This window comes from Rhipicephalus microplus, chromosome 1, assembly GCF_043290135.1.
Source record: "Rhipicephalus microplus isolate Deutch F79 chromosome 1, USDA_Rmic, whole genome shotgun sequence".
Classification (NCBI taxonomy): domain Eukaryota; kingdom Metazoa; phylum Arthropoda; class Arachnida; order Ixodida; family Ixodidae; genus Rhipicephalus; species Rhipicephalus microplus.
Window position 1 is genome coordinate 75,695,259 of NC_134700.1, and position 12,622 is coordinate 75,707,880.

Genomic DNA, 12,622 nt, shown 5'->3' on the forward strand with positions numbered 1-12,622 from the left:
CTTCCGGTATACGAAGTCTGTACATGACTTGCCTGTGCGTTGCGTTGCGCCGAACATTCGCTGCTTAGATGTTACATCGCAGTCCATGTTATAACGTCGGTGGAACGTTGCCTTCATGTCAGCCCGACTTCTGATACTAGCCACGTTCGTTGGGTGACGCATTCATGTAAAGTTTTTAGCTGGCAGCCTTGAAGTAATGAACGGCATGGTGACCTCGTCGGGAGCTTTGAAGGTTCTAAGCCAGTGATGAACTTGGTTAAACTAGGTGTTTAGATCTTTCCCGAGATGCGGTAAGGAGCTCGCTGCGAAACTTGAAAGTTGGTCACGAGCATTTTCACTGTTAATCATGTACACGTGAGCATCGCGTCTGACTTGTCTTTGTTGCTTTCTCAAGCCGCGTTTGAGATTCATCGACGCACTGCTTTCTTCTGCACTCGTGCGTGATTCGGGGTCAGAAGTTCCATGCGTTTTTAACTCCAGACGCTCGATGCTCTTTACCAGGGGAGTTAGTTAGTTACACAAAAGATTGTGACTTGCATTCATCTGCGAGTTAAGAGGTGGTTTTGGTGCGTAGTGGTCTTTGGCAGCGTCGTAGTCTTTGGCGGTGTCGTGGTCCTTTAGAATTGTCAGTTTCAGTTCCTTCAATTCGCTCCGAAGCTGACCCGCCACGGTCCTTAGGACATGGGTTTTAGACACAGCTGACAGGTAGGCTTACAACCGGGCTGCGTCATCCAGCTGCTCGAACACGTCGACAGAAAAAGGCCCGTTGCCATCTTGGGCTCAGGGAGCCGGCGCTGTTCAAACGTCAGTGGTTGAGCCAAAGTAGCGCGCAGGGAGCGACGTCCCCGCATAGATGTAAACGTCATCTAAGTTCACCTCGAGTCATTTGGCGCCATGTTTATCGTGCCGTTGTGGCCTTCGGATATACGGTGCACCGAGCTGGCCTAAGACGGACATCCACACTCTTTCAAAATCAGAAAGGGACTGCCAGACCTTTTGTTTTTTATTCCACGTCCCTCGAGCGCCCGCGAGATCGGCGCCAAATTACTTCGTTTTCCTCGCGAAATGGCGCGAGACACGCACCACGCGTCGTCTGCTATTGCTCGTCACACCTTGCTTAAGACGAACTGCGTAACAGCCTGATTCTGTTAAAGGCTGACTCACAGTGACCAACAACCACACGGATTCAGGTGAACAAGAGGAATAAAAAAATCTTGTTGCAAAGACTGAAGGCCAATCGAAAGCAAATTGTGAAGTGGAGGGAGAGTGCAAGATAAGCGACAAAAAAAGGCCAACCTATACGTGGAGAAAGGGCCAACTGTATTAGCAAAGAAAGCAACAAAAAGCGCTCGTCTTTTCGCATTCTCCTCGTGTTCCTGAGTTCCTCAACAGGAGTACCGTAGAGAAGAAAACACGAGAGCTTGGCTTGACGAGAAGATTCTAGGGAAGAGGAACAAAAAAAACGCCACATTAAAGTGGAAACGAGAACGAAGAATGTTTGTTCATTATAATCGCATTACATCTGTACATTATAATGACATGTACATTATAAACAAAAGCCACATATGTGGCACTAGCTCTCCCAACAGAAGAGTCAGATGCATCGTCATTGCCGCCACACAATGGTGCCTGTGCAGATGGTGTGGTCAGTTTGCGTTGCTTTGCAAAGGGCCTGTGCACCTTGTGTTTGTTCCTAGTAAAATGCAGCAAATTGTGATGCGCCATTTCCATAATGAAAGTACACGGTTAAGGAAGGTCATTTTGCACACTAAATATAGCTGCGTCGTTTCTTTTTTTGTGTGCCTGAGGCTTGTGATTAGCGCAAACGAAGGTATCCAGCTGCATGTCGTTTAAGAAGAGTTATTGCAAGCTGAAAATTGGAAAATATCTGAACCTCAAAGAAAGGTTTGCAGAAATTCGTAGGCAACTTGATGTATGCTGCATGGTTTTGTCAAGGTAGTGATATGCAATCCAGGCGTGTCTAAGAGTAGCAAAGCCAGTAAAACAGCCTTTCTGAAGGTGAACAGCTACAACAATAAGTTCTCCATTCTTTGAAGGAACATTGTCCTTGTCTTCCTTTTTCTAATCGTTAAAATCAGGTTGTGCTTCAGTTTTGTTCTTGAACTGTGGTAACAATTTATTCCTGAGCATATATATTATGAAACGTGAAATTGAGTGCTAGTTAGATTAGTCTGCAGACTCTGCTCAAAAGCATAGTTTTTATCAAGCTGAGCAAAATAATGCTCTTTCTTGTTTCTTGCCTCCCTATTATAAGTATGCCTCATTCAGTGTTTTCAAGCAACATTTTAGGGTGCACTTCATGTGTTAGCATTTGTTTTTGCGGGGCACTTCTGACAAGACCCATTAGTGATAAGACAAATGAACATGGTACCTTTGAGTTCGTTTTAAAGGTAGTCTACTGTAATTTTGAACTTCTTTGCCAGAGGTTGTTGGGAGCATTGTCCTGTTGCTAAGTTCTGCTGACAATGATGACTATAGTGACATAGTGTAGTATAGATATTATTTTTCAGCTTGTACTTTGTATAAGTCTCTGTTCACATATAGTTTTTAGTTTTTCAAACTCTACTGGTAATATATTTCATTTGTAGGAAATTATTGATGCTGTGTGCTAAAGAAATGTTTTAACATCCATCTGCAGGCTCATCTCGCCAATGGTGTGTTGTTCCAAAAGGCCACCTATGAGCAACTAATGGGAGTCCAGAAGGACTCTCATTTTGCTAAAAGGGCTGCTGTCGCAATTTAGTCGTCAGAGGTCCTACCTCTTAGGGGCTTCACCGGGACCCTGACGAACCGATTTGTGGCGGAAAGAGGCCACAAAGCTTCACAAACACCGCTGAGTACTCACGAAGTATATGCACTGAGAGGAGAGTGAGGAAGGCTGTGCATTTGTAAGAGTGGCAACAAAATCGCAGAAAAACATGTAGAATGTAGTGTGTTCATAAAACACTCATACCGCACTAGGCGGAGAATGGGTGCAGGCACAATTTATTCTTGTTTTAGCCATATAGTGATTTCAGTCAAGGTCGACTGCAACAGCGCTTTCCGCGGTAATTTGAAGTGTGTAGTATGCAGTGCTATCACTGTCTTCTTTTTTACACAAACTGACAGCTATTACTATGCTCGTCATGTAATACTTTGTTTCCTAAAGTCTTCATCTTTGCTACTAAACAGTTACGATTCTGAACTGCAATTCTGATTTGTGGAGGCATCTATGGTTGTGTTATGTATTTATTTATTTGTTAATGAACTTTTTCTTAGGCTGTAAGTATTCTTGTCAACCGCCCAACGAGTTTCATGCCTGTTCTTGCGCTCTCAGGACAAGAAAATGAATTGATTTATTTAAATAATAAACTAGTGCCTTCGTATACGTAACCACAAATAGCAGTGTTGAATGTCGTGAAATCACAGCTAGGACCACATTGTACCCATCATATCAAAACGGCGCCCTATAACAGTGAATTGTCCTTATAGTGTTTTTGAGGCACTATGGGAGATCCGGAGGAAAGATGGCAGAGAAAGTAGAAGAAGCCCAAAAATATTAGGCTGGGCTCTCGCAAAAAACGTCCAAATTAAGGCGAGAGCATCGAAATAGGTGCATTTTTTTTAGTTTAGAGAATAATTTTTTCAGCCGTACGTTTTTTTTCCAGCCATGTTGAAACTAAAACTGCATCTCTTCATTATTACTAATTGTGGCATACTCGCATTAGCCTTACTATATATTGCTTCTACTCTATTTTATTTCATTCTGCATCTATATTTGTGCAAAATACGTAGCAAATTGAAGTTTCAACTAGACGCTACTTCAAAGAATAGTGTTGAACTGCTTGCAATTACGGCCAAGACCACATTTACTCGTACCCATCATGCCAAAGCACGCCAGCCCGGTTTCCACAAACTGGGAACACACCAGTGCGGGAAAAAATGAAAAACCGACCATACACGCCAGAAACCGTGTCTGAATTTCCGCTCTGGTGGGAACGGAAAAAACACACCAGACACGGCCTGGTGAATTTTTCGACTGGGCGAAGTAAAGAAAGTGCGATGATTGATGCGTTGAGTCAAGCAGGACTTATTTGCAGGCCTGGTTTGCAATCCTCCATGTACCATTGCGGAATTCCGCACAGAAGTCACGACCATAGAAAGAGCACTGCAGCAGCGTGCCCGTCATTAATATCGGGATGCCTGTAGTGAGCCCGCAGACGTCCCTTTGGCAAAGCGAGACAACAGTAGCAAAACACTGAGGGAACTCGTGTGGTTCATCATAAAAGAGGAGCTTGGAAACCTTCTGCAACCGCAAATCATGCCGACAGTTTCATCGCTCACATCCGTCATCTGTGATGAAATTTGGCACGCAATTCTTGAGCCGGAACCAGAAGTGCAACCTCTTCGACTTCAACAACCACTGCAGAAACGCCATGTACCAACCTACGCAGATGCTTTACGTTAACCTGCCGTGCACAATGCCTCGTTCTCCACTCCCGGTGACCGCCAGTCAGCTTCGCTGAGCTCAGCTTTTCTTGGAAAGCAGAGACCACGTAAAAGCGACGTGTTGTGCACGCCTGACAGGACACCACTCTGTTTTCACTGCAGAGAAGCTGGACATCTTTACCGACGCTGTACATACCGAAGAGTCGGTCTGCGTAGGTTTTCTGTGTATGATCCATGCCCGCGTAATGGTGAAAAGCCTATAGAAAAAGAGGAGTACCTTTCAAGGCAGCAATCTCCAGCTGCTAGCTTCCAGCACCAGCCAAGGTCTCCAGCACTAAATCGTTATCAATCGCGAAGCCCACGACGGTCAAGTTCGAAATCAAATTCACAAAACCATCGGTCAAGGAGCCCGCGTCAGGAAGACTGAAGCCAGCGACCTGTGGAGGCAAAGCCGCTGATGTCCAACAGAGCAAAAATCCTCTGTCAAGGCCCCAGCGAAGCGGCGACGAGGAGAAAATGACGACAAAGATAAGTAACGAAAAAATTTCTTCAGAATTTCGTGTTACAGTGAACGGGCGGGATTTGGACGTATTGGTTCATACGGGTGCTGATTAATCAGTCGTAAGCTATGCAATCGCAGAAGATTTGAAGAGAGTTTTACGGAATAGAGTGCCCAAATATACGCACGGCTGGAGGCCACCTGATAACAGCTCTGGGAAGATGCACCGCCAGGATCGGCTTTCAGGGTGCTAATTACGTCGCTAATTTTCTAGTTCTACATGGATGCTCGAGAGATGTAATACTCGGGATGGATTTCTTGCTGGCTAATGGCGCCATAATAAACCTGCAGAATTCTAGTATTTCTTTCTCGACAAAGCTGGCCATAGACGAGGCGACAGGAAGTTCTGCATTGCGTGTAATCCCCGGCCACGTAACCGTGCCACCCGCGATGCAGCGTCCTGGTTGGCGTAAGGAATGACGCATTTGTCGACTGTGAAGGAATAGCGGATGGCAATGTCGAGCTGCTGCTAAACAAAAGCATTTGCTTAGCTCGGGGCATCATTCGCTTACGTGGTGGGTTTGCCAACGTACTGCTCACGAATTTCGGAAATGAAATTCAGCATGTCGCAAAAGACACTGCCTTCGCATTCCTACGCAGCTTTACTGAAGTGACTGACTTATGTGCCAGTGCGTCAGAGCCACCTACTACGGAAACTACGCATGACCTTGAAACGTCAGATTCAATCAGCTGAATTCTATTACCAGCTGAGAGGAAAACCATACAGGATCTCATGAGTTAATTCGCAGAATGTTTTTCCACCTCATCAAAAGTACGTCGCACGCAGATCGTGAAGTACAAGATCATAACACAGGAAACTACTAGGCCAGTGTATCAACACCCTTACAAAGTTTCGTCGAAAAAACAAGAACTTATAAAGAGTCAGGTGCAATAGATGTTGCGGACGATGTAATTCAGCCGTCTAGCAGCCAGCCCTTGGGCATCACTGGTAGTTTCGTGAGAAAAAAAACGACACGTTGAGATTTTCTGTAGACTACCGGAAAACAAACAGTGTAACCAAGTGGGAGGTATACACCCCTTACCGCGTATTGATGGCACATTGGATCGGCTACGGCACGCCAGATATTTCTCATCGCTCGACTTATAAAGCGGATTTTGTCAAAGTGAAGTAAATGAAAGAGACCGTGAAAACAGCGCTTTCGTAACGCCGGATGGCTTGTATGAGATTAAAGCACTACCTTTCGGCCTCTGTTGTGCGCCAGTGACATTCCAGCACACGATGGACAGTGTCCTCATGGGGCTGAAGTGGCAGTCATCTCTAGTCTACTTCGACGATGTTGTGGTAATTTTTAGGACGTTTCACCAACACGTAGAGACTCTGTGGTCAGTGCTTCACGCCATCGAGTCGGCTGGCCTGACAATAAATCAGGAATGTGCCAGTTCAGATTCGACAAGCTTTGTTTGCTGGGACACGTAATCAGCGCGGAAGGTCTTGGTTCTGATCCTGACAAGACTGCGGCACTAGCAGGATTCCTAAAGCTCAAAGAAAAGAAAGAGCTGCGTCAATTTTTTGAGTTTATGCGCTTACTACAGAGAACGATTTGTAAAAAAAAATTCTCGAAAATTTTGAAACAAAGTCATAAACAAAAACGAAGACGAAAAATCATTCGCTTGGGGTACAGAGCAAGAGACGGCTTTCAATGAATTAAAGCAACGTCTGCAAAAGCCCGCTGATTCTTGCCCATTTCGACGAGACCGCCGACACGCACCTCCATACAGACGTAAGCAATATTGGTCTCGGCACAGTAGTCATACAATGGCAAAATAGAGAAGAAAAAGTGATAGCTTACGCCAGCCGCACTCTATCAAAAGCCGAAAATTTTATTCCGTGACAGAAAACGAGTGTTTAGCAGTGGTATGGGCTATCACCAAGTTCAGACCATACCTCTACGGAAGGCCGTTCCGTGTGGTCAGCGACCACCACTCACTTTTCTGGCTGGTGACCTTAAAAGACCCGTTAGGACGTCTTGCCAGATGTAGCCTCAGACTGCAAGAGTAGGACGTTACTACTGTATATTGGTCTGGGCGTAAACACAATGATGCCGATTCCTTATCACGCTTGCCCCTTAACTCTACCCCTTTAGAAAAAGACGACTCGACATTTCTCTGGAATGGAAGCCTCAGATATGACGGAGCATCAGCGGGCTGACGCAGAGCTGCTTCCATTGATCAAACACCTCGAAGGGCGTGGCGACCAGCTCCCACGTGGATTTAGGAGGACATTATCTTCATTCTGTATCCGTGAAAAAGTGATATACAAAAGAAACTTCGGGCATAACAAAGAGAAGTTCTTACTAGTTGTTCCGTTAGCAACGAGGCCCGAAATCTTGGAAACTTGTCATAACGAACCACCATCTGGTCCCTAGGTGTCAGCTGGACATTTGCCAGAATTCATCAGAACTAATACTGGCCCAAGCTGCTGGCGTCCGTGCAGAAATGTGTTAAGACCTGTCGCGAATGTCAACGGCGCAAAACACCAACACTGAAGACGGCTGGCCTGCTACAGCCCATAGACTCGCCTGCTACACCATTTGAACAAATTGGAATGAATATTCTTGGACCATTCCCAATGCCATCATCGGGCAAGAGGTGGATCGTCATCGCCACCGACCACTTAACGCGGTATGCTGAAACCGGCTGCCTTGAACGGGAAACGGCAGCTGGAGTAGCCAAGTTTTTCGTGCACAGCATAGTTCTTCAAAATGGTACCCCAAAGGTAGTAATCACTGACCGAGGAGCAGCTTTCACATCGGAGTTGTAGCAGTCTTTGATGATAATGACGAACATCAGTCATGAGAACGCACTGCGTACCATCCCCAAACAAATGGGTGAACGGAACGCCTAAATCGCACAATAGCTGACTTGTTGTCGACGTATGTGGACTTAGAGCATAAGACGTGGGATGAAATCGTGCCTTACGCAACATTCGCCTATAATACGGCCCACCAAGAAACCATCCGCGTTACTCCATTTCAGCTTGTCTATGGTCGCATAGTCAATTGAACGCTCGACGCCATGCTCCCAGTCGACAATCACCACTGCGAGGCATCCGATATTGACAAAAATCACGCCAGTTGGCAAGCCACCGAATACGTCAAAACAGTTCAAGGTTGTGGACTACTACAATCTGCGCCGCAGAAGAGTTAAGTAGCAGACATGTGATCAACCCTATCGCAAAAACCAGTGGCACTGGCCCAGTACCTCACAGATTGCTGGACCAGTGTTCAGTGTGGCACTGACACTAGGGCAGTGCCACGCGGCACGAGGCACGCTGGCGCTGCACTTTGGGACACCCAATATCAGCCGAAATCTGGCTTTTAAATTGTGTTTAAAATTTGTGGTCATGCGCATATCATAATTAAGACTGAAACACACACGCAGTGAAAAAAGAAAAAAAAATAAAGAAAAAAAACTGAGTGAGCCGGAGTCAACCTATTATCTTAACACATCACATATTCTGAGCCAGACTCGCTGCCCACTACTCCACATCTGAAACACAAGAATGAGTTTCAGGGGCGAAGCTTTTTATGGCGGCACCCGTTCGTTCCTCGTAGCCGTTGTAGTAGTGTGTAACACGTATACCATTTTGACCGCCAAGGTGGTGCCGGTGAGAGATTTCTTCTTCTTTACAGGTTATATTATGCTACACTATGCTTGAGTAGGTTTTGCTACAGTTTGGTGTACCGAGGCAAGTTTAACTTGGATTAATGTGACAAGGGCAAGCTGGGCTGAAGAAATTTATTTTTATACTTGGCTTCATTTGGTTATATGGTGCTACGTAAGCCTAGTTAGGCAAACTGGTGAAAAAAAAAGCTATGCGCCCAGCACTTCAATTGGCACTACCTAAGTTGCTGCATGAAAGAGTGGCATAGATTTGATGGAGCAAATGAAAGCAACATTTGGTTGTCGTTTTGGCTACGAGTGCCATAACTCCGTCAAAAAAAGTGCTGTGCATGGCCACCTGATTACGACTGGACAGGCATGCACACTCCAGCAGGCAGTGTGCATAGATAGATCCGTCCTGCACGTCGATCCGTCCTGCTATGCAACCCCGTGGTCTGCACACTTTTGTTTACGCCTGTACGATTAAGACAGGTTGCAAGCTGTACTAGGCTGGTGCTGCATTCAGTAATGTCTTTATAAACGTGTGAGCTCATCATAGCAGCCTAATCAGTGCAATAAGCACTTGCAGCTGAATGCTGCATGTTCTGTTTATGTTAGTCATAATTCATATATTTTATTGTGTTTATCAAAGTCACATTCATTTATTACTAGCTGGCATACAACTGAATTGCTGCAACAAAATATAATTGATGCTGAACTCTGGCACCTTTCAGAAAGAAGATGCAGACTCAGCCAAATATCACTTGACCTATGGCTGTTCCCTTTTGTGGTAACGTACGCATTATTTGTCACGTGTCTACTAATGCTTCTTTTCATTTTCATCAAGCTGTGGCCGTCATATTGTGACTGCTTTTGCCTGCGTTTAGCAGTTATAAGAAAACTGTGACTACTCAGTAGGATTTGTGTATAAGTTAGCTCATCATACTGTGTGAAGATAAATCAAGCAGAGAAAATTTTGAGCACAGCTCATGCATATAGGGGTGAGCACTACCATTCAAAAACTCGGTGAAAATGTTTTCGAGCTTTACTGCACAATGTTTCCTCCATCAGTGTATTATTGTGGATGTGCGCTGGGCTCAAGATAGTATTGCATGATTAAAAGGCATTCAGCTGTGAAGTGAATATTGCAAGGGCTTCGATTGGTTTCCTCATGGCTCTTCTTTTTGAATTAAATATTGTACACAGTATAGAGCTTACAGGCAATTCGAATTCACTGTACCAGGTGGGGAAGTAGCAGAAGAGTTGGTGTATTATCTGAAGTAATGGCTGCTCTGCTGCTACCTCTGGCTTGACGTTCTCAACTTTGTTGCACTTCGATTATGTTATCATTACATATCTCTTCTGTGTTATTTCAAAACCTGTGAACCTTCATGGGATTCAATTTATTGCCTAAACTGTTATTGGAAATTCTTCTTTCAAAGACTTCGGCACTTAGCAACAAGTGTTCAGCGTAGAGGTAGAGCTAGTTTAGGCTCAATTTGAATAGGGCTCAATAGCATTAAGACATAAAAATTTATATGCAAAAAAGCATTGGTGTATTAGTCTTTTGCACTTAATTTGTGTATGAAGTGTAGGTTTTTGCCACTATGCAATGAACAGCAAATAATGTAGTCAAACTATTTGATACTTTGAAAAACTTAAATTTTCAAATTTTTTTTCAATGGCATTACGAAATTGTTTGCACCCGCAATACATGACTTGAATAAAATTGTTACCAAATATCTGTGCGGTTAACAAAATATTTGAACCTGATTTTACTAACAGTGGATGTAAAAATACTTGTTGACATCAAATGGGTCTGCTGTTTGGATACTGTATGTCCGCTTCCCGAAGGACATTGAAGACTTCACGCAGCCTTATATTTATGAATCAAATTTTCTGTACACGAGTCTCATATTCATTTTTGTCACAGTGTCTATGAAAGAAACCTAATAAACATCCACTGAATGAGCTAACCTATTTGCCTAATAAAGCATAACTGAATCAAATTTAGCATGAGTACACATAAAAAAGAATAGTAAATAATTATAAGCAATGTGAAAGGGGTATTAGAATCGTGGTGCAAGCTTTTGTATGATGTTTTATTGCCAGGCAATATAGGGATGTTGATAGCTGCACATGGTTATGTGTGTTGCAATATTGCGTATAAATGAAGAAACATTTCTGGTTAATAAATAATTTGCCTTTTCCCTGCAGAGCCAACTGCTGCTAGTGTGCAACAATTAACCTGGCAATCAAGGTGGGACTTGTGTCACAAGGCCTGCGGTACAATACCCACAAGGATGTGGTGGCTTCATACGGACGCCGCATGTGCCATAACCGCAAGGCCAGCTAGGAATCCGAAAGTTCGGCAAGTAGCGTCTTTGTTTCTCCAGCCAAGTCATGCTCCTGCCTGCAGATCAGATAAATTGAACTCTCAAGTTGAGAGCTTTCAATCCTATAATGAGCGTTTGGAGCTTCAGGGCAAATGACATAACTGAATAGAAGAAATCGTGCCTATTTTCACCAATAATTTGCACTGAAGCATAAAATTCACAAGAATTTGTTTCTGCTATTGTCAGAAGAAAAGCTCTTTGTGGAAGTAAGATAACTACTTCAAATTCACTGCTGCTCGAATATGTCTGTAATTCTGGAAAAGTGTAAATTCACTCATAAACTTCAGCTTCAAAATGCAAGTGATGAAGATTTGTAGGTTTGAAGGACCCTACCTGAAAATGTAATTGTTCGGGTGTTTGATCTGCACGGCAGAATGGTAGCTTGAATTCAACTCGCATTTGAAGTCGTCTGCTTTTGACAAAAGATGGACCACAATACAAACTCCTGAAATGAAAGTCTAAAACCTGGAGAAGCACTTCAATGCAGTGAATATGAAAAGAAGCATTGCCGAAGGTGCTGTGGCCCTCCTAAAGGCACTGAAGCATGACGTTCAAAGTGAATAAGGCCAAGAAACGGAACTGGTATAGCTGTCGCTAAGCCCAAGTACCAGAAAATCGCTGTGACAAAAGGAACTCATGCTAGCTATGCTCATCAACAAAACATGTGACAAACAAGGATAAATGAAGGCTAAATGCATGCAGTAATTTTAATAAAACCACCAGAGAAACATGAATACACTCCAAACAACTGTACAGTCGCATCATCAAAAAAAATTATGGGGGGACTCTTACTGGAAAGTGCCGCGACTTTCGAATTAAGGTGGACATGTGGCCACAGCAGCCATTATATGTGAATGTATGCTTCAAAATAGTGACTCTTACTGCGAAGTGCCGCGATTCTTCATTAAGGTGGACATGTGGCCACAGCAGCCGTTATATGTGAAAGTATGCTTCGAAATAGTGAATTGTTGGGCTAGTTAGTCTACATTTGGCCTAGAGGAATAAAGGCATGGAATCAAAAGAAGACTACTTAGAAAAGGCTCAACTTGCAACCAAGTTTATTTTAAAAAGTATCTCAGCGCTAAAACAAATGTGCAGGCGCAGTCACACCTGATTTTCACTGAGCCAACAACAAATGTCAGGGAAAAAAATGTGTTAACAATGTACAATACCATGAATGGGGCTTGCTTAATCAGTTTTTTATTTAACTGCATTCAAGAAAGTTCATTTGCTCAATGTCAGATTCACCAATGACGCACTAATTCATGCATCTGCGGCAATTTCAATCTTTCCTGTCTGTTATATTTTCCGCTCACACCTGCCCTTACCTCTGCTTTTGACATTCGCCTCCTCGAAAAGTGCATTGCAGACTAATGTACTTCAATGCGCAGGACGGTGTACGCCATTGTTTCGAGCATGCACCGTAGTTGCGTGCTCTCCGAGTCCATTGTTAGGGCATCGGCCTGTTTGGGCGATGTACGTTTTACCACAGCTGAATGGTATCTTATATACAACTTCCGCAGCACAACGGACAAATGGCTTCTTATGCTTTTTTCGACGCAGTTCTTCCTCTCTTCTTTCACCTGCAAGAAGT